The sequence below is a fragment of the Melozone crissalis genome, unplaced genomic scaffold, assembly GCF_028551555.1.
Source record: "Melozone crissalis strain CALT ecotype California unplaced genomic scaffold, PUWL_Pcris_2 ptg000008l_1, whole genome shotgun sequence".
NCBI lineage: Eukaryota > Metazoa > Chordata > Aves > Passeriformes > Passerellidae > Melozone > Melozone crissalis.
The window spans coordinates 8,370,137-8,389,772 of NW_026535786.1; positions in this window are offsets into that span (position 1 = coordinate 8,370,137).

Here is a 19,636-nt window from a genome sequence, read left to right on the forward strand (position 1 = left end):
TGCTAAGAGATGATAGTGGGAAAATTTTAAAAATCTCTATGATAACTGGCTCTGATAACTGAGCGTATGTTATCTATTTCAGTCAAGCATCTTTAATACTGTTCTATAGCCCTTACAAGAGGAAATCAGCATGTGATTTCTCTTAGAAGCTTGTGGAAACTTTTTAAGGAACTCCTCTCAACAGAAGATTAAACCCATTTGCTATAAAACTTAAATTATCATGGAATGTTACTGCCTATGAGTATTACTTAGTTGTTCATTGTGCTCACGCTAGATTAGAAACTAAATCAATACTCTTCCTTCCTTAACCACTTCCTTTCTATAAAAAAAACAAGGTATACAATATTGCCAGAAATAGGAGGTGGAAATCCAGTGTCCAGTGAAGCTGACAGAACATGTTGACTGTCACAGTGCTCAGATCTCATTCTGAATAGTTCCCGTGGCCACATGTAATACAGGGCCTGGTTGCAGACAGATATTACATGTCTCACTAGTTGTTTAAAATGGAATACACAAGTAGATTTGTATTTCATGTCGTGCTTCCACTGCACAATGTAAGTGGTGATGGACCAATGCAAAAGGCTACTGGGAAAGACTAATGCTCTTTGCAGCATCTGCTGGAATTGGAGTTGACTTTGATCACTACATTTCTGTAAGAAGACAGAAACAAAGAGAAACCTAAGAAACTTTGGTGGAGAGCTCTTTGAGACCAAGACTGTGTTAGAGCATCCCATTTCAAGAAAACGGTAGTGTGTAATATTTCACCTAAATGCAAAGCAGGTTGTGACAATATGTCATAGCATATCTTGTGTGTCAATTTTTTTCTCCTTTGGAAATTAGAGTGAAAAAGGAAGTGTTCTGTGTGCCATCTGTTTAACATGATCCTGTGATTGTTCATATATCAACCATATGACCAGTCAATGTCTGTCTTAGAAGAGATCACTCTTTTCCAAAGCTTGTTTGACTGTGGTTTAAAAAGAAGTCTCCCCACACTTCCTTTAGTAAAGAAGTTTCTTGAAATAAATGGCATATCTCTAGATTTTACGCCCATTTATTGGGCCCCTGAATTTGTGCCTCTAAGTATGTATCAGTAAGGCAATCTTCTTCCACTGGAATGTGTTTCATATTGCTAAACTAACAACTGAAATATGATTAATCACTTTTCCCTTGGGGTCATTTATTATGAATGGTTCATGTAGTTGCTACATAGAGCATCTTTCTAGGGTGGTGTGATAAAGTGAATGCTTTTACAAATTGGATTCTTGCTTGGCTGGTGCGTATTCCTGTTAGCTGTGTGAAACTGCATGGCTGACTCTTGCAAACTAATATTTTGAGAAACTCTTCTAATATCTCAAAAAGTCCCCTACTGATAACCAAAACCCCACCAAAAAACCAAACCAAACAAACAAAAAAAAAAAAAAACCAAAACCAAACCAAAACACAAAAAAAACCCCATGAAAACCTCCAAAACAAAAACAAACAAAAAAGCCACTCTAAAATGCTCAGCAGCCAAAAGTTTCTGCACTATCTGCCAGCCTCAAAACAACCTCCCTATCTACTGCAGTTTATATTTGCAAAATATAAGGTGATATAAACAAAAATTTGATGCAATGTAGTCTCTGTAAAATTTTTTGGTTTTTGGAGTGCTGTGTAAAAACATTTTCTAATATAGAACACTTTGTAGAACACTTTAACATGAAGCATGACTGTCAAAGGAAAATGTTTTCTTTTATGGGCAAAAAAGAAGATGAAATTACACTCCTAAGAGATCACAATAGACAAGGAACATGCATGCTTGCAAAACCAGTCTATTTAAACTAAATTTCATCCAACTTCTAAGAAGTTGTCTTTGCATTTGATGGATGTGATGTGTTCATTGTGATAAGACAAATCTTGAGAACCGCTACCTTAAACATCTATACTTTTGGTATATTTTTTTCTTGCAACCCCTTTTTACTTTTTAATCACTATCTTGTCAACTTTTATTTTTGTTGTTGGAATGAATTGTCTCAGTCATAAAACCCCTGAAAGTTTTATTCAAATGTGCTGAAGGAGCCTCCCATAGAACCAACTGGGAGTAGTGCACCAAGCTGGACTTTAGCAAAGTGGTAAAATGAAAACTTTTGGGAAAGTTTTTTTCTAAATAGTCTCTCCATGGTCACATTGCTGTAACTGTTTAAAATGTTTCCTCAGAATATCACAATTTTTGTTTTTGAGGCAGTCATTAAAAACAAATTCCAGTGCCTGTGGCCTTCATTCTGAAATTAGTCAGGTTTTGACTGAGGGGAATGAATATAGAATCAAAGCTGGGGGGAAAAAGTTTGGAAAATATTAACAACTATGCCTCTAAAAACTACTTATATTTGTACTCCTTCCAAAAAAGTTTTCATATAAACAAATTAATATCTCCTCCTAGTTTAACTGTAAGTCTGGAATGTTGTATTGTATTAACTGGAGTAAATTTAGAGCATAATATACATCCATTTAGCTTGTACCTTCTACCTTGCATAGATTTTATTTACATTTCTTAAAAAACATCCTTATAACAGCACTTAAAGCTATTTAGTAATAGCAAACAGAAACATTCATGTCCCTAATATTGTTAAAATAGAGCAAAGCTGCATGTCCAATATCACATCACCTCATATTTTGTATTTAAAAACCTGATTTCATCTCTTCCTTTGAAATGGGGCATCCTGTTACAGGGAATTCTCAGGCATGCTGAACTGAAGGCACTTGAAATTGCTCTGAGGAGCTGGCTTGCTGTGAGTGGCAGTGGTGCAAATACAGACTTATGTTGAATTAGCACAAAAGCCAAGTCAATCTGTGCAGAGAAGTTGTACCTCTAATAATTACCCGATGCGATGGGAAATAAGTACACTCAAAAAGTATTTGTAGTAAAACTCAGAAATATGTTAAAAGTTTACTCAGCGTGAAAAAAAGAGGGATTAAAAAATATCCCACTGATTTCAGATCCCAGTAGAAGTCTAAAATAGATGAGGCTTCCCCTCAACACAGGTTTTAATTTTTTCCTAAGATCCCACATCAAACACATTGACGAATGTAGGCTTCCAAGACCCTATATGAACTTAAGTAAGTTGGTTAGGGCTGCTTTGCAATGCAAAATCAAGCTTCCTCCTGGGTATTTGGCATGTTTTCTTGCAAAAAAGTATCTTTTCAGTTAGAAATCTCTAAATAAATCACTGTCCCTTGAAAATTCTTCTGTGTATATATCTCTGTAGTTAGTTTACCACCCCTACTTTTGTAGCCCGGTTATATCAGTATTTCTGCAAAAAAGTGAAGGTCCAAAATTAATGAATTTTCTCGGATTTTTATAGTTCCTTGGGATAGATATTGGAATATGTCATATATGAAAATATGTCATTGGTGAAAAAATGAACCTGTGCCAAAAAGTGGATGCAGTGTCACAAGGACGAATTATAGAGGAATAATTCCTTCCCTGGATCTTCTGAATCTACTCCTGCTCTTGAAACCCAGGATGCTGCTGCTCTTCTTTGCTGGCTCCTGCCCCAATACTTTTCTGTAGAATTGTTACAGTCAATCCTCAAATGCTAATATTTGGGAATGAGGGGTTTTCAACTCTCCCACAGGCAGGACTTTGCGTTTGTCAAGGTCATATGGGAGTGGTCAAAACTCTTCTGTATGTAGTAAAGGCTTTTCTTTATTGACATAAATTTGAATTTTTCTGTAGTTTAATCTGTTAAAGCAGAATTCAGCCTTATCTCTTTGTTCCTAATGACTAGGTTTTTAAGTAGACATGGGAAACAAGAATACCTAGAGCAAAATTGACAACATCTAGTAGCAAAAAGGAATGAAAATATTAGAGGAGAAATAAAAAATTAATATAATAAACTCTTGTGAGAAGATTCTTGAAGTGTCAGATTACTGGAAATCAACACACAAATATATGAAGATTATTCATTGGTTATTTAACTGCTGCAATATTGCCTAGCATCTTTATATAAGTATGTTTATTTAGGTCTTGGGAAAGGAAACCTCAGTAGCCCAGAGGATTTTTATTTAAAACAAGGTCTTATTTTATAAGACATATTCCAATTATACCATATTCTATGCAATAATAGATACATTTTATCAGCTGCTTGGGTGAGCTGGATTTTACTAATCCTGCATGTAGTACTACAGGTTCCATCAAGGTGTCCCTCAGGCATATCTTTACTGCCAGCTCTGCCTGCAGTATGGAAGCAAAAACAACAATTAAACCTAAAAACTGGCCATTAGAAAATCAAGAAACTTACTGGACTACTCTAGACTTACTTTCAATGGCATTATAGGTATATTTTATATTAAGAGTAGGAAAAGATCCCATGGACAAATAATCAATATTTGATTCCATGGATATGACTGGGAAAATTTCAGATGTCTGGTTTTTTTTTAAATCCATTAGTCATTTTCATTGCCTTTTTGCAAGCACACATGGAAGTAAAGGAGGTTTTCTGAAACACATATAGAAACCTCACACAAAAGTTCAAGTAGAGTTGATGCAAGCAGAACTGTAAGTAAAAGTCAGAAATTGTGTTTAAGAAAAGATCTTTTCCCAAAGCCAAGTGCTTTCAGAAATTAGAATATTTTGTTTTACTTTGATCTGTCTGTACTCCTTTTTTTTTTTTTTTGCCTCTTTATTCTCCCAGCAGGAATTCCTTTGGATTCCTTTTTTCAGCATCCATGCAAACACCACAGAACCTGGTGCTCAAACACTTCCTCGTTCCTGGAAATACTGAAGGCCAGGTTGGACAGGTCTTTGAGCAATCCAGAGTAGTGGAAGGAATCCTTGCCCATGTCAAGGGCTTAAGATTCCATCCAACCCAAACCTTTATGTGGTTCTGTGATTCTCTGATCACAGGTATTAGACACTTCACATGAAGAAACAATGAGATGAAACAAATGAACTGGGCAACAATGTGCCAACTAATTCAGACACTGGCTGCTTCACTTCCATTTGATGCTTTCACATAAATTCCTCTCCAGCTGGACAACCAACTTCATCTCCCTCTGATTCAATTTTCCATTTGTAAAAGGAGTATAATAATAGTTCTCTATCTCTGAGGGTCTTGTGCACCTAATGCAATGTTACAAGGCATTTTCATTTTACTGCAGCAGCAATGAATAATACAAACAGGAGTGTGATGGAGACTGCTTCATCTTAAGGGTGCACCTATTTCCTTGTGTTTTCCTAGGGACATGTGGCTTCCTTTGATATGATCATAAAGCCACAGATAATACTCACGGGTCTTAGAAGCATTCAGTGGGGGAATTATACAAAGACAGACAAAAAAGGGCCACGGCTACCTCCCCATGAAACCTTCTTTATACACAGCAGTAGTTTGCTTTTTACTTTGCCTCCAATGGAGCATCACAAATTATTTCCTCACCCTCTGATAAGATGGAAAAACTATTCCTTTGGAATTAACTGGAGCTTAATTCACTTCATAATTCTCTATACTGGACATGGATTTCCACTAGGAGATTTTTATTTAGCTGATGATTGCCTGTATCTTGTCTTCATTCTCAGGGATAAAAAGATCTGAAGTTTTTCTGAACATTTTGCTGTTGCCAAGGTGATAAAACACCAGCTCAGAGATTAATGCTTTTTCTCTTGCTGCATATGTCTGAGAAAGGGTCTGAATGTATATGCTCACAGACGTGGGATTTTTAGTCAACAAACTTCAAACACATTTAGTTTTACAGGAAAGTATGTTATTCTAGATGGTCTTTAAGGCCACTCCCAAACAAAAACATTCTATAATTCTATCATGACATCTCAAAATTTTAGGTTGATTGTGGCAGATTGACCCCAATTCTAATTGCAAGCAACTAAACGCTAACCAGCTTAGAAGTTCAATACAGCAGAACTTGAAGGTAAACACTGTAATTCATATTTTATAAAGATTTCAAATTTAATTTTTAGGATTCTTCTGTTTCAGTGCCACAAGATGTCAGTGCAGTTTAAGCAACAGCAGAGCACTTTTAGAATGTAAGCTGCAGTGAAAATGGGCAACAGAAAAGAAAGAGAATATCTGCAGTTAATTATAAGGTCTGTTCTCAGAGAAATACATCTACAGTGTCTTCATGGCCTTTTTTTTTTCCAACTTATTTCTGGAGCATGCTCTGCATAGTTACAATTAGAATGAACATAAATATAAAAATTCCAAATAGGAGCTACTTTATATCCCTGTCTGCATTTTACTTTTCTTTTAATTCAACAGGTAATGGAAAAGCTGCACCTAAATACATTTTACTGCTCAATAGAGCAGCATTTTTTTCTCAGCATGTTGAATTTTGATGATACTTTTCCAAGTTTTTTTTCAGACTTTGTGAAAGGAAAAGGAGGACGAGGAAGAAGAATAAAATCAAGCCCTGCTCTCTTATAGTAATGACACATCCACCTCACTTGTAACAGGAGCTAATATATTTCTATTACAATGATCCCATAGAATGGGTAGTTAATCATCAAGAAAATTCATTAGCTGAATGTCACCAGGAACCTGTGTACTGTGGCAAAGGAACAATGGGCAACTATTTGAGCTTTAGTTCAGCAGTGACCTCCCCTCAAAAGGCTGCTTTGCTCTTTGTGAAATAGGGTACAAAGTTAATGGCATGATAAATGGGTGTTTGAAGTTAGTAAGCTTCTTTGACTACAAGGACAGAGTTCTTCCTGCCTACGTGCCAGCTAATATTTCATAGTGGGTGTTGTTTCATAATGTTTTTGAATTTTCACAAAAGTGGAGCCATCACATGCAAGGCCAAGGCAGGAGGAATCTCCCATCCAAAAATCAATGTTTGCATGATTTTATCTTTTGAGATATACGTTTTACTGATGTAAAATGGTCCTTTTGCACAATGCACAAAGCAATGAATTTGTTGATATGTCTTGGCCCATGTCCATGTGAGCATGAGTAGTGCTTAAAATGCTTGTACTGCTCTCGTGGACAGTTTGGGAACGTGGTAAAGAATGTTTTTATTTTTTGGAGATTAGGTGCACACGTATATGTTTCAAAGCCACCTTATGGACAGCACACAAGGGCTGATACATCTCTGAAATATGAGTATAAATCTCAGCCTGAAAAAATCAACAATTTAAGAGCAGAGGTGTGTGAAAGAACAGCATTTGGATGTACATGTTGGAAACTAATAGGGCCCTGAACAAAAAGGGTTGATTGAAGGTGTTTCTGCCTACCCATGGCCTGTTTCTGTACAGACAATCTAGTCAGGCTTGTGGGGTGTATTTTTGTGTGTTAAGGCTGATGTAGTGCTAACCCTCCACTTGTGCTCAGTTTGATGAATTTTAAATGCCCTCAACTAACCTCTGATCTACCACTGACATCCCTGGCGAGGAGAGCACCATGAAACACCTTCCAGCCAGAGCACTGAGCAACAGTCATTATGTCTCATCATTCCCTTAATTGGGACCATTCCCAAGGACAAGGTGTCACTAACCTCTTGGCAAGTCAGGATTCGTTGAGTACAATACAGGGTATTGTATTCAATACCTGTTCCCTTCCTGCCTCAGCATGGTATTTACAGAAAAGTAAAACCAGCAGGGGTGCAGTAACTGTAGGGGAAATGAGCTCTTGCTCCATGTCTCATTCAGCATCAGCCAAGCCTTGCAGGAGAGTCACAGGCAGCCCCAGAACACTACCCAAAATTTCTCCTGCCCATCCATTACCTCTTCTTTTTCTTCAAATAATAAGTGAAGAAGTAATTTGTTTACAAGCCACATTCTCTTTTTCTCTGCTGGGTGCTTCAGATGTCAGCATGATAGAAGAGCAGGGGGATTTGTACACTGGCCAAGGATCTGCTGCACAGCCCGTTATGGCTTGGGATATTTGCATGGAAACAGAGCATCCAGCAGCTGCTTTCATAGTTCATATCTGTCCATGCAGAGAAATAGCCACAGCACCAGCAGCAATTACCTCTTGAGCTGTAACCTGTACCTTTCTCCATCTTCAAACTAGATGAGTGTTTTTTGGGGGAAAGTTGGTTTTGGCTTGAAACACACATCACGCTGCAGAATGTTTTTGGAGAGAGAGGCAATTTTTGGCTCACTAAAATAAAGTCTACATGGAAAATAAAAAACTGACCTGGACTAGCAACATCAAAGCAGAGACTACCTTGTCTTTGTAGCTTATCAAATTCTAAGGTGAGATAGCAAAAGGGAGCTACTCAACTAATTTGATGCAAACGGAAAGAATTGCACTGTGTTATGTTGAGCTTCTCTGTTTTATGAGCTTCCAACCCTGACAACACTTGTTATTTATTCTATAAATAAGATTGAATTCTTGTCTCTGATTTGGGATTATTCATTTTTCTATGCCTGAAGAAGTAATTATGCGGATTCATAGGAATGGACCTTCTTTTAAAGTCTCTGATATATTTACAATCCTAATATAAAATCAACCTCTTCCTAGTAGAGAAGCCAAGAGCAAAAAAAAAGAGGCATTATTGAAATAATTATTTTTCCCTCCACACTCATCGAAATAATAGCTTGGGTAGGATATGGCTTAGGTGTTTTTGGGTATGGCTCTCAAATTCGCTTGATTTCAGCAGTCAGCAATAAATATCTGGTTTTTTGAATTCCATTCCTGCAATCCAGGATTCTGAAGCCCTTCCTTTGTGCTCAATTCTGCTGTCAAGATTTTTACTTCTGAAAATTTATCAGGAAAATGCAGTGAAAGCCAGACAAATTAGTATAGTAGTGAATAACTTGGAAAACACTCCCACTCCAACATTATATAAATATGTGTTAAGTTATGGCAGTTATGGGAATAAGCTTCTGTGGATAGCCTCAAAAGCTATAAAACAGACTATTTACTTTTAAACCCAGGAGAACCTTCTGAGTTTTCTGACTTTGTCATATTGCTTAAATGCAGGTGAATGAACACTGTTCATTTCCAAATGGAAATCAATTTCTTTTTTTAAAATGTAGAATTTGACAGAGGTCATAGCTCTGCAAACTGTGACTAAGAGTGTAAGTCTTTATTAGTCTTCATAATGCAAACTTTCTATATTATTTGTAAGAAAACATGCAGGAGACATTTTTGAAAATGACTTTCTTTATAAATATTTTTTCTAGTTGCAATATATCACACCGTTCTTCTTTATATCCAAGTGATTTCTTCTTGTTGCATGGAACATTACTGTAGAAGGTCACTCAAGAAGTGACCTTAACTTCAAGACACCCTTCTTTGGAAATGTCTTGGACAGTTCACAATATATTATTGGCTTACATCAAGTGTAATTGTCATTTATCTGTTTCAAATTATAGTTTATCGTTTCAATTATTTGCTTCACTCCCAAAATGAGAAATGACAACTTTTTGCCATTATCTGGGAGATTGAGACAAATCCTAGCTTTACTGTACTGATTCTCATAAAAATGTAGGAATAATTAATTCCTATTTCTGTGATACAGTACAAGCTAGAATAGGTCCCAGGTTAAATCAGGTCTTATTTTATACACCAGGTTAAATTGTATCACACTGCAGAGGACTTGAAACTGCTCAAAGAAGTCAATTGAGTATTTTCCCATACTATCACCACCACATCTATCTGTATATATAGATTCTTATTGGGAAGTAGAACAGCTACTGATTGTAAGAAAGGGACTTAAACTTCAGAAGGAATTATGCAGTGCTCAGGCAGCCCTGAGGATCAGGAAAGAAGAGATATTATACAGACATCTGTTTGGTCTTGAAGCAATGTATTGCACACAGTTTAGTCAAACCCTCTGTGTGTGTTTGTGCATGAACTTACATGAGTGAAGTATTTTACAGAGATTTATGTTAAATTAGTCAGCTTTTCTGTCTTACACTTTTTTGAGATGAGGGTTGCTTTTTCTGACACTATGGATAATAGATCCGAAAGGAAAATCTGCAGCTGGAGGAGTAAATGGGATTTTTAGGCTTGTGCCTAACAACACAGCATATACAGAAGATGAGCTTTGGGATGATAATGGGTTCTGCTATTTGTATAGGAGTATTTTATCTGCATGCTTTGTCTGCCTCCCCCAGTGACTAGAACACCAGTGTATAGTTTAGTGCTGGAGACACAGTAAACTCCTTGAATTCACAGAGGCTAGGAAGGCTAATTTTTTTTTTCTGTAAGACATTTTTGTCTTTGGAAATATATTCCAGTCCATTTCTCATCAGGTAGACCAAAAAGTTGAAAATTGTCACACAAGTTTGATGTTGCACTTTATTTTGGTATTAGCCACAAGAAATTGTGGCTTTTCTGAAAGGGCAGACAATCCCCATAATCTTTGCTCATACTCTAATACACTGTGTCATTACTGTGGACCTCAAAAGCCCACCAACTTCTGACCAAATTGTCCTGAATCTCACCCATTTCCCTTCAAACCCACCAGAGAATATGAGAAATAAAACTGATCAGGCTCTTGTGGAATGGCCAAAAGGCCCTTTACACAGATACTCTACTGCTGTCCAAATTAGAATGCAGAATATTGATTCTCCTAGTGTGTTAACATATTGAAGAAGCATAACATCAGGTATGTAAATCAATAAAAGTTTTCAAAAATAGGTAAACATATTAAGTAAGCTATACACATATATATGTATCTATGCATGTGTATGCAAAACTGTATAGAGATTTGCAGAGATATGAAAGCACATTCTTCAGAAACATCTTCAGAGCTGTATATTAATTTGAACGCTTTGGTGTCTACAAGTTATTTGCACAGTATTTATAGTGAGATCAAATTTATTATTCTTCACTGCCTCCAGAGTCATCTTGTTAATTTATTAATCAAAAAGCAGCTTTTAACACCAGAATGTTACAAGGTTTGGTTTTTTCCTTAGGGAATGGTTGATTTTCTTTTGTTTTTCCCAAATGGCAACCCTGCAAGCTTGGATCAGGATCTGATGACGAGATGTTAATGAAGCAGTTATTTTGATTCTGTTTTGTTTATATGGCAATAAAATGAAACAAAATTTAGTTCCTTGGTAGCCTAGCAAAACAAAACACAGCAAAAAAGAGGTACCTTTCTTAATCATTTTAGTATATTTTATACTAAAGGAACATAATCATCAAGGTTAGTATTATGTTCATATCACTAATCTTATTGCTCTTGTAGTCAAAACCAAAACTAATTCTTTTTCTTAATTTAGATAGATTGTCAAAAATCAATTTTTCTAAAGATGGATGGTCTAATAAACTCTCCTATGTGATGTAACTTGGTAAAACTAATGTTGAATAACTTTTAGTTTTAACCTTGTGCATGGTAAAATTATTTTAACAAAAGATTAAAAGATTGATAAAAAGTTTGAATTTATAGTTTCATCTACCCATCTGTTAATACATCAGTAGGGTGTATAAACTTGTAAGTGTAGATGCTAGGAATGGATTATTAAAGATACTCTGTGTGGGTCAATAGTCCATCAATAATTCAAGATATAATTTAGAGGTATGATTATATTCAGTACATTACTATTGTTTGCCGCTTTGTTTCAATAATATCTTAAGAGTCACAGAAAGATAATTTTATTTATTTATTTTTTTATTTGGGCAATCATAAACCTATCCTGTGTAATTTCTCTGGATAATAGGAACATGAAATTTTGTAATCCTCAGTGCAAAAATTTGGTAGAATCAGTGAAGCACAGAACATTTCTTATATTTGAAGAATAGGAAAGAAAAAATTCATGCTCGTCTGAGATTTTTTTTTTCCTGGCTATGAATGATGGTGTTCAGATAACCTTAGTTCCTTTAAGACCTCCTTCATTACCACCTAACTAAACCACCAAAACAAAATGAGGAACTGCACAGACTCTACCAGAAAGGAACCATGTTGTGCTTTTATTCAATTCAGCCATTCTTTCCAGTTGCTTTTCCTCTCACTCTCCATTATGTCCCTTCCCTCGTCACACAGCTAGTCTTCATTATTGTGGCATAATTTGTTTGAGTGGAGGAGCAGGAGTGTTCTGCTCCAAAGATTGCCGGGCTGAGGCTGACTCTGTTTTGTTGTGATAAGGAGTTGCACACTCTGAATTCCACCACTAAGCCATTTCTGATTCAGAGTCGTGCCCTGTCTTCCATCTGTCTAGATGGCTCACAATAGAAGGAGTGAATTCTTGGTACCTCAGCCTTGGAGATTAGAACAGCCACACTGAATTGGGTTTGAATCTTTTTAATTGAGAGCCAGTGGAGCATGTGTGAGATATTCTATGCTTTGCTTCTGTGTGATGTGCTGCACACTCTGCAGTTTGTGTGCTATATTCAAAGTCAATACTCCGTCAGTACCAAAGCTCATTTTTGCAAGTGTAATTACAAACGTAGTTGCAAAATGGCAGGGACGACTGTACTTTCAGCCATTTTGGGGCACAGTTTCCTGGGAAACCACAAGCCAGAGATGACATCACTCTACACGTTTGATTACAGCAGGATTAAATCCAGTGATTACGGCTGAGAGATTTTAAGAAAACTGAGAGTTCCACTCACTGTTTCTAAATGCTACGTTTCTTTGGCTGAACAATTAAATTCTTCATCTTCATTTCCCCTCCTCGTCTGTTCAAAACATCTGTCAGCATTAAGAATAGGCAAAACCAAAACTGTTTTCCAATTTAACCCCTCTGCTCAATTCCAGCAATTCTAAAAGGTATGATGTTTCTGAGTTCAGAAGTATTTTTTCCCCATAATGTTAAATTGATTTTAACTTTCTTCAAAATGCAAAAAAAAAAAAAAAAAATTTCAAATTGTATGGAGAAAAAGAAAGAAAGAAAGAAAGAAAGAAAGAAAGAAAGAAAGAAAGAGAAAGAAAGAAAGAAAAAGAAAGAAAGAAAGAAAGAAAGAACCTTCAAAACTCTGAGGTTTCTCTTTTTCTCTGGTCCTTTATGACACTGACTGTTCACAGATGAAAAAGATTATGTGAATGATATGAAAAGTTTCTGCACAAAGAGAATGTACAGATAATATGAAAGGGATTTGTCCCTGTAGGAAATTAAGTCCTATCCTGAAATAACATTGATTAAATACTTTGCTTCTTTTCATCTAGTCTTGCTTTCTTTGTACCGATTCTCAAGGGAATGAACATCTATTCTGCTGGGGTGTTTAATCAACCTCAAAAGCAATTTTTTTGCTCTGTGTATTTTTAATGCTATAAACTCAATCCTTTAAATAATAATAAGCCAGTAACACAGTCACTAGATACTGTGTATCTTGAAATTATTATGGCTGATAGTGGTAACTCTAGGAAATCCAGTATTTCCTGCTTCATGAAAAGATCTTTCTGAGCTTCTATTCCAAGTATAGTAACAAGCTGGTCAGGAATTATGGCTGAAGTAACAGAGCATGATGTGGTCTCCATCTATATTGCCACCTTGCCTGAAACTAGACAATTCCTCATGGTAGATCCCAGTCCTGAGAAAGAAGTGTGGAGTTTCTTACATTTGTACAAGTTCTCCACTCTCAGGTGGAGAACTTGGCATTCTTTAACAGCTAATCTGCTGAAAAGAGTCATTTAAATCTCTACTGAATGTGCTTGTGATCCTTCACCTAGTTGTCTTTGACAACCAATTTCTCTGATTTCTCAAGGCAGACCAACAAATATCTGAACTTATTAAGAGAGTCTTTATTCTTTTCTCTTTCTCAGGGCATTTGTGATCTCAGACTCCATGTTCGGTTTTTAAAAATAATAAAATAATTCAAATCAGTTCAGGATTAAAAAAAAAAAAAAGAAAAAACCCTCAAAAACCCAGCCTAAAATATTGGAAAGCCCAAATTTGAAAAAAATTTTGGAAATCCCTTGGAGAAACATGCGTTTTTCTTTTTCTTCCAGCATGCTGTAAATGAACTGTGTATCATGATATTATATACAGTTCATATACATGTGAGATATATGAACTGTATATATGTATATGTACATATATATAAAAATATATATAACTATAAATAAATAAATAAATAAATAAATAAATAAATAAATAATGGTTCATGCTGGGAGAGCTCTGTGTTTGTTAGTCAATTTATTCGATATTAGCGTAAATAACTTGACTCTGAAGAACTTGATTCTGAGTTATATAAAAGCAGGGTTTTTAACATTATAACATTATTATTAATATTATTTTAATACTAAAAACCAGTTGAAATAACCTTGTTTCTCTTTGTTTGTCTGTTCAATGTAAGATCTTCTCTTAATGTTTCACATATTGAGACGTAGAATCTAGATCTTGATCTAGAGATCAAGGAAACTAATTAAAAACTGTTAGCCAGATGCCTGAACTGTGAATTCTCATGTGAAATAATTCAAAGAAATATTTCTTAAGTTTTTGCAAAGCTGTGCGGTGGGAATAGACTACAAGAAGCCTTTCTGAGAAAGAGATTACATTCATGTAGTGCTGTAGATCTATTGTGTATTGAAGAAAAAAGTGTGATATATTTCTTAGAAGAACCACATGATGTGAACTACATGAACTGTTGTTCATTGCTTTGAGTACTTGTAGTTTTATTGCTATTATTATTGTTTGGCTTTCAAAATATTGTTCATATTCAAATAATTTTATTACAGAGAAGTGTCATGTTATCGATTCTCTTGTCTTTTCAAAAAGTTTGTGCATCATTATTTTCTTGTTCTTTCTGTCACTAACTAGTAAGCAGTTTTCAGATGTTTCAGATAGTGTCAACAGAACAAAATCAAGTTTGAAGCAGTACATGTGAGTGCTATAGAGATTGTTAAGAAAATCCTAATACACATTACAAGATAACTTTTCTAGACTTCCCAATTGTTCCACCATCGTTCAAGTAACCAAGTAACTTAATAAATACCTTTTATTTGGAATAGAACAGTTTACAGGCAATTTCATTTTGAATAAGAAAGTGTGTCTGTGCAGTTATGAATCCTATTAGAAAGGTCTGCATGGAGTTTTAGAATACCATATCACAGTAATCCCACTTAAATTGACAATTAAAGTGTGTTTTGCTTATGGCTGGCTTCAGACACCCGGTGCAATTTACTAAGTAATAGGAAAAATGTCATTTGCTATGTGCAAACTTCTATTAGTATTCTTTGCCAATTTAAGTTTACAACTATAAGACCATTAGCGAGATTTTCTTAGTGCACTACAACCTTAGACTTTATTTCCGAAACTATTCTGTAGAGCGTCAGAATTACAACACAAATACCTTTGCACAGTTTTCCAATGTGCTATAAAAATAAACCTGGGTTGATTTGATGTAGCATTGAGTAGATCAGGGAAGCTTTGAGAGTAACAGTCACATCAGTTTATAAATTTACAGAAACAATGGGACTCATGCCTTTGCAGTGTAGAAAATCATAGATGAGAACAAATTATATTTCCTCTCTTAAAAACATTTCCACTGTGAGAGGCTAGTTCTTTGTGAAAGCAGTCTTATTCACCTGAAAGTCATATAATAATTTCTTTTTAAATTCAACATTTATGGATTCCAAAGTTTCAGATCAGCCATTTATGTGTTGCTTAGTGTGAACCCAAAGATCTTACATCCCATATTAATTAGGACGGCAGTATATAAGCAAACTACTTACACTTCCTAGGAAAATTCTGTTTTCCAGAGTAACATAAAGAACAATTCTCTCTGAATGTAAGGAAAATTAGTCACCTATTTCAGAAATTAGTAAAATAGCAATGTTAAAATTGCCACAAAAGAAATTTAAAAATGGTCATTGTTAGGAAATTGGAACCAAGAAAACACAAACAAAACCAAAAACCCCACAAACAAATAAACAAACAAACAAAACCCCCAAATTTTTCTTGCTTTTTTTCCCATGAAACAAAAAAAAATTGTATTCTCCCAGAAGCCTTTTTTTTTCGGTGGATTATTTGATCCTTTACCAATATTTTGTAAAGATTAAAATTCCTCTAACACATTTTGTAAATTCTTTTATCAATGTGTCAATAAATCATTTTCATGAGTTTGAAAGAAATATGTGGACTGTTTTATTAAGAAAAATGTCAAGCCAGTCAATACAGCCCAACTGCTATAGTATAGGTTATTGTGATAGTTATGCACAGTGGCATAATTTATTTGAACTATATTAAAATCTATGCCAAGATTTCATTATTTTTCTGAAGCAGCTAATTTAGGATGATAAATTGAATTCTATCTCCAGCCAGTGAAAAAATATGAGCACTACCCAAAAAAACATGCCACAATGACATTCTCCTGTGGAATTTCTTATTTTCGATGTAGCTGTAACCATGAAACTCCTTAACTTCTTACAAATATGTTTTGCTGTTAGAAATTTGGTTCCTATGTCTACAGAGTTTGTATTACCATGAGCAGACTTTAAATTGTTTTTCAGAAGGTATATTCTTCATCATCATTGCATGGCATGTGTTAATTAGTCTTGCCTGCTTTAACCTGGTATTTTTCATTAGTCAGGTACACATCACACGACTCCATTTCAAACCCATTCAGAACTAGGTGAAGAACCTGTCCTATGTCCCTGAATCTTGTGGGGAAGAAGCACTTTGGAAATTCTTGTAGACACCAGAAAGTCCCTGCCAGAGACAGGAGCATTAAGCAGTTCATTAGATTTGTGCTGTGCTAAGTGCTGCTCTCTAAAATAGCAGGATCCTGGGATACACCACAGGGTTTATTGTCACCTATGCAGCTGTTGAACAGGTTTGTTACTTCCTTGCAGATAGAAGAGTGACAGTGCAGGTGCTAATCAGGCCTGTGGGGCTGAGCAGGATAATGGTTGGCTCATCTGCTGCAATCTGACAGCTGAAATTGCTCAAAGAGTTTCGGGCCCTAACAGAGACGCCAAGAGAGTGCTCTGGTGCCATTTGTCTGCCAATCTGCTTGGGGACCAGGTAGTTGTTTTCCAGACTGCATGGAGAGCATGGAAAATACCATATTTGTATTCTAGTCAGGTTCTGCTCGTTATAAAACAGCACAAAGGGTACTTGGCACTGCAGAAGAGGTGACCCAAAGCAGCTTACCTGTAACTCATTGTGTGTTCCTGGCAGATGAGAAAAATAGCAGGCTCCTAAACACCATGAGAGGGTGAACTCTTGCAAATAAGACAAATTGATTTTGTACTGGAGCATTACTACTGGGAAGTACTGGCTCTGACTTCTCCTTGATTTGCTGTGAAGTTTTCATTGTTCAGACATGCAGGTTCTCCATTTTGAGAATAAAATAAAAAAATATAAATTCTAATTTCCTGTTCTGCTGCTTAGCTCTGTATTCCTTCATAAGTATGTCTGCTGACTTCTTTGACTCTTGGAATAATGACACATTTCCCATGATGATTGAGAGCACCAGGATCTGGGTTTTCTGTCTTTGCAAAGAGCAGGATATATTTAGTTCATTCATTTAGTTTGGAAATTTTCTGATGTCTTAGATAATAACAATAATTCAGAGATGTTTACTATTTAGGGAACAGGACTATATTCAGAAAGAAATCAATGTTTGCTACTATAATTCTGAAATATTTTCAGATATTTTTGACAAAGGAAGCTGGGTTAAATTCAGAAATGCTGTGTCAGAATAACTCATGTCTAAGCATTTGTCTTAATGGAGATAAGTGTTTTGAATAAGATTTATCTCAGTCAACTTTCACCATCCAAAATGTGAATATCAAATCTAAGGGATTAGGATATTCATAGACAAATTAGTATCTGATTTCTTAGAAATCCACCATGTGGGCCATAATTTACACTGGCCAGGCTTGATTTGTTTTTAATTTATGTACTGAGAATCTTCCTAATGCAGATGATGATCTTGTAGCTTCAGAAACCAGAACTACATAAAGCCAGCTTCCTCCTCCTCCAGCCTGTAAAAATATGTCAGTGAAACCCAACTTCAAGAAACAAAATAATAGCATCAGTCCCAGATGGAAAGTTGACTGCAAAAACAACAGGTGCAAGCACAAATCTAAAATTCCTGGCTTCTTCATGCTTTTCTCTACATGATTTAGGTGATCAACACATTTGCCAGCAATATGTCTTAATAGAATGTATAAAAAAAAAAGAGGGAAGATAAAGAAGAAAATAAAACAGGTGCAAAATAAGAGATGGAACTTTATCAGGATCATGGCATTAAAGGGCCTTTTTATTTTTACTTCGTTGTTTTTTTACACCATGAAAAAATGAAGGTTCCCTGTGTCAATTATGTGATTGTGAAATATTATAATTTGCACTCAGCCTTTTGCTCTACAACTTGATATCTGTATAACTTGATATCTGTACTGCTATTTTATTCTAAATTCAGCCTAAAACCAAATTGTTAAACTTTAGCACAAAAAATTGGTGTGAGACCTCACACCAATTTTGGAAATATTAAGTAGGAAACTGAAATTTTCTGTAGAGCTAGAAAGCTGGGGAAACATGAAGCATTAACACTTCCTCTACTAGTCTTTGGACTTTTTAGGATATAATCTATTTTGAGATTTGAAATATGTATTTCAGTCATTTTCTGTGGGACACAAATAAAGGCAGTCTCCTTTCTGTTCCTTTTCTCCCTTCTTCTCTTTTACTCTCTCTTTCCTCTATCTGCCTCTCTCTTTCATCCTATTTCTCTCTCTGTACTTCTCACAGTTGGTTCTGTGTTGGTAGACCTTCTCTGTGGTGTGGAATATGTTGCCCAAGAAGCCCAGGAAACTGATGGAATCACTATCCCTGGAAGTATTCAAAAGGCATGTGGATGTGACACTTGAGGATGTGTTTTAGTGGTGAATATCACAGTGCTGGGTTAATGGTTGGACTGAGCCTTAGAGCTTTTTTCAAGCCTGCACAATTCTGTGGTGAGATTACCATAACACCTGACTGTCAAATATGACTTCAGGGAAGACAAATTCTTAGGGTGGTGTAAATTATCATGGCTGTTTTATTCAGTTGATAAAAAAGCATTTGGAAATCTAAACACATATTTTTACAGAAATTTATTTTTTTTCTCTTTTTGAGCAGCCAAAGGATTAATAATAATGAGTTATATTGAAAAAAAAAGTTGAAAGATGCTTTCAGTACTGGTCAAACTATGAAAGAAGGCTCATGACATTATCATATATTAATTTTTCATATATAAGGAATGCTAATGTTTGGTTTGCAGTTTTTTACTAAGATATGTTTCTATGATGTATTCCATATACTAAGGGTGGGACTACAGAACTTGAGGGAAGGTTCCACAAATTTCTTCTACTTGCTGTTAGACTGGACTGCACCCATTGCCTGAAGATTTTCGGTCAATGACATATGGCCTTTTCTCCGAGGCAACTTGTAAGATGAAAGGGCAATGGCCTTAAGTTTCTCCAGGGGGGGTTCATGTTGGATATTAGGAAAAATATCTTCACTGAAGTAGTACTCAAAGCATTCAAACAGGCTAGAAGAGATGGAATCACCATCCCTGGAAGTGCTCAAAAAAAGGAGAGGACATGGAACTTTGCACTATGGTTTAGAGGTCAATGTGGTATTCAGCTGAAGGTCAGACTTGATGATCTTGGAAGTCTTTTCCAACCTTAATCATTCTATGATTCTGTATTTCTTGATAACAAAAAGATGGATTTAATCAGATTGCTCATCAAACCAAAAGATAAAAAGCAGCTGTGTAGCTGTGCACAATACTCTTTACTCATTTTGCTCAGTTATAGGGTAGAAGGCTTCCTT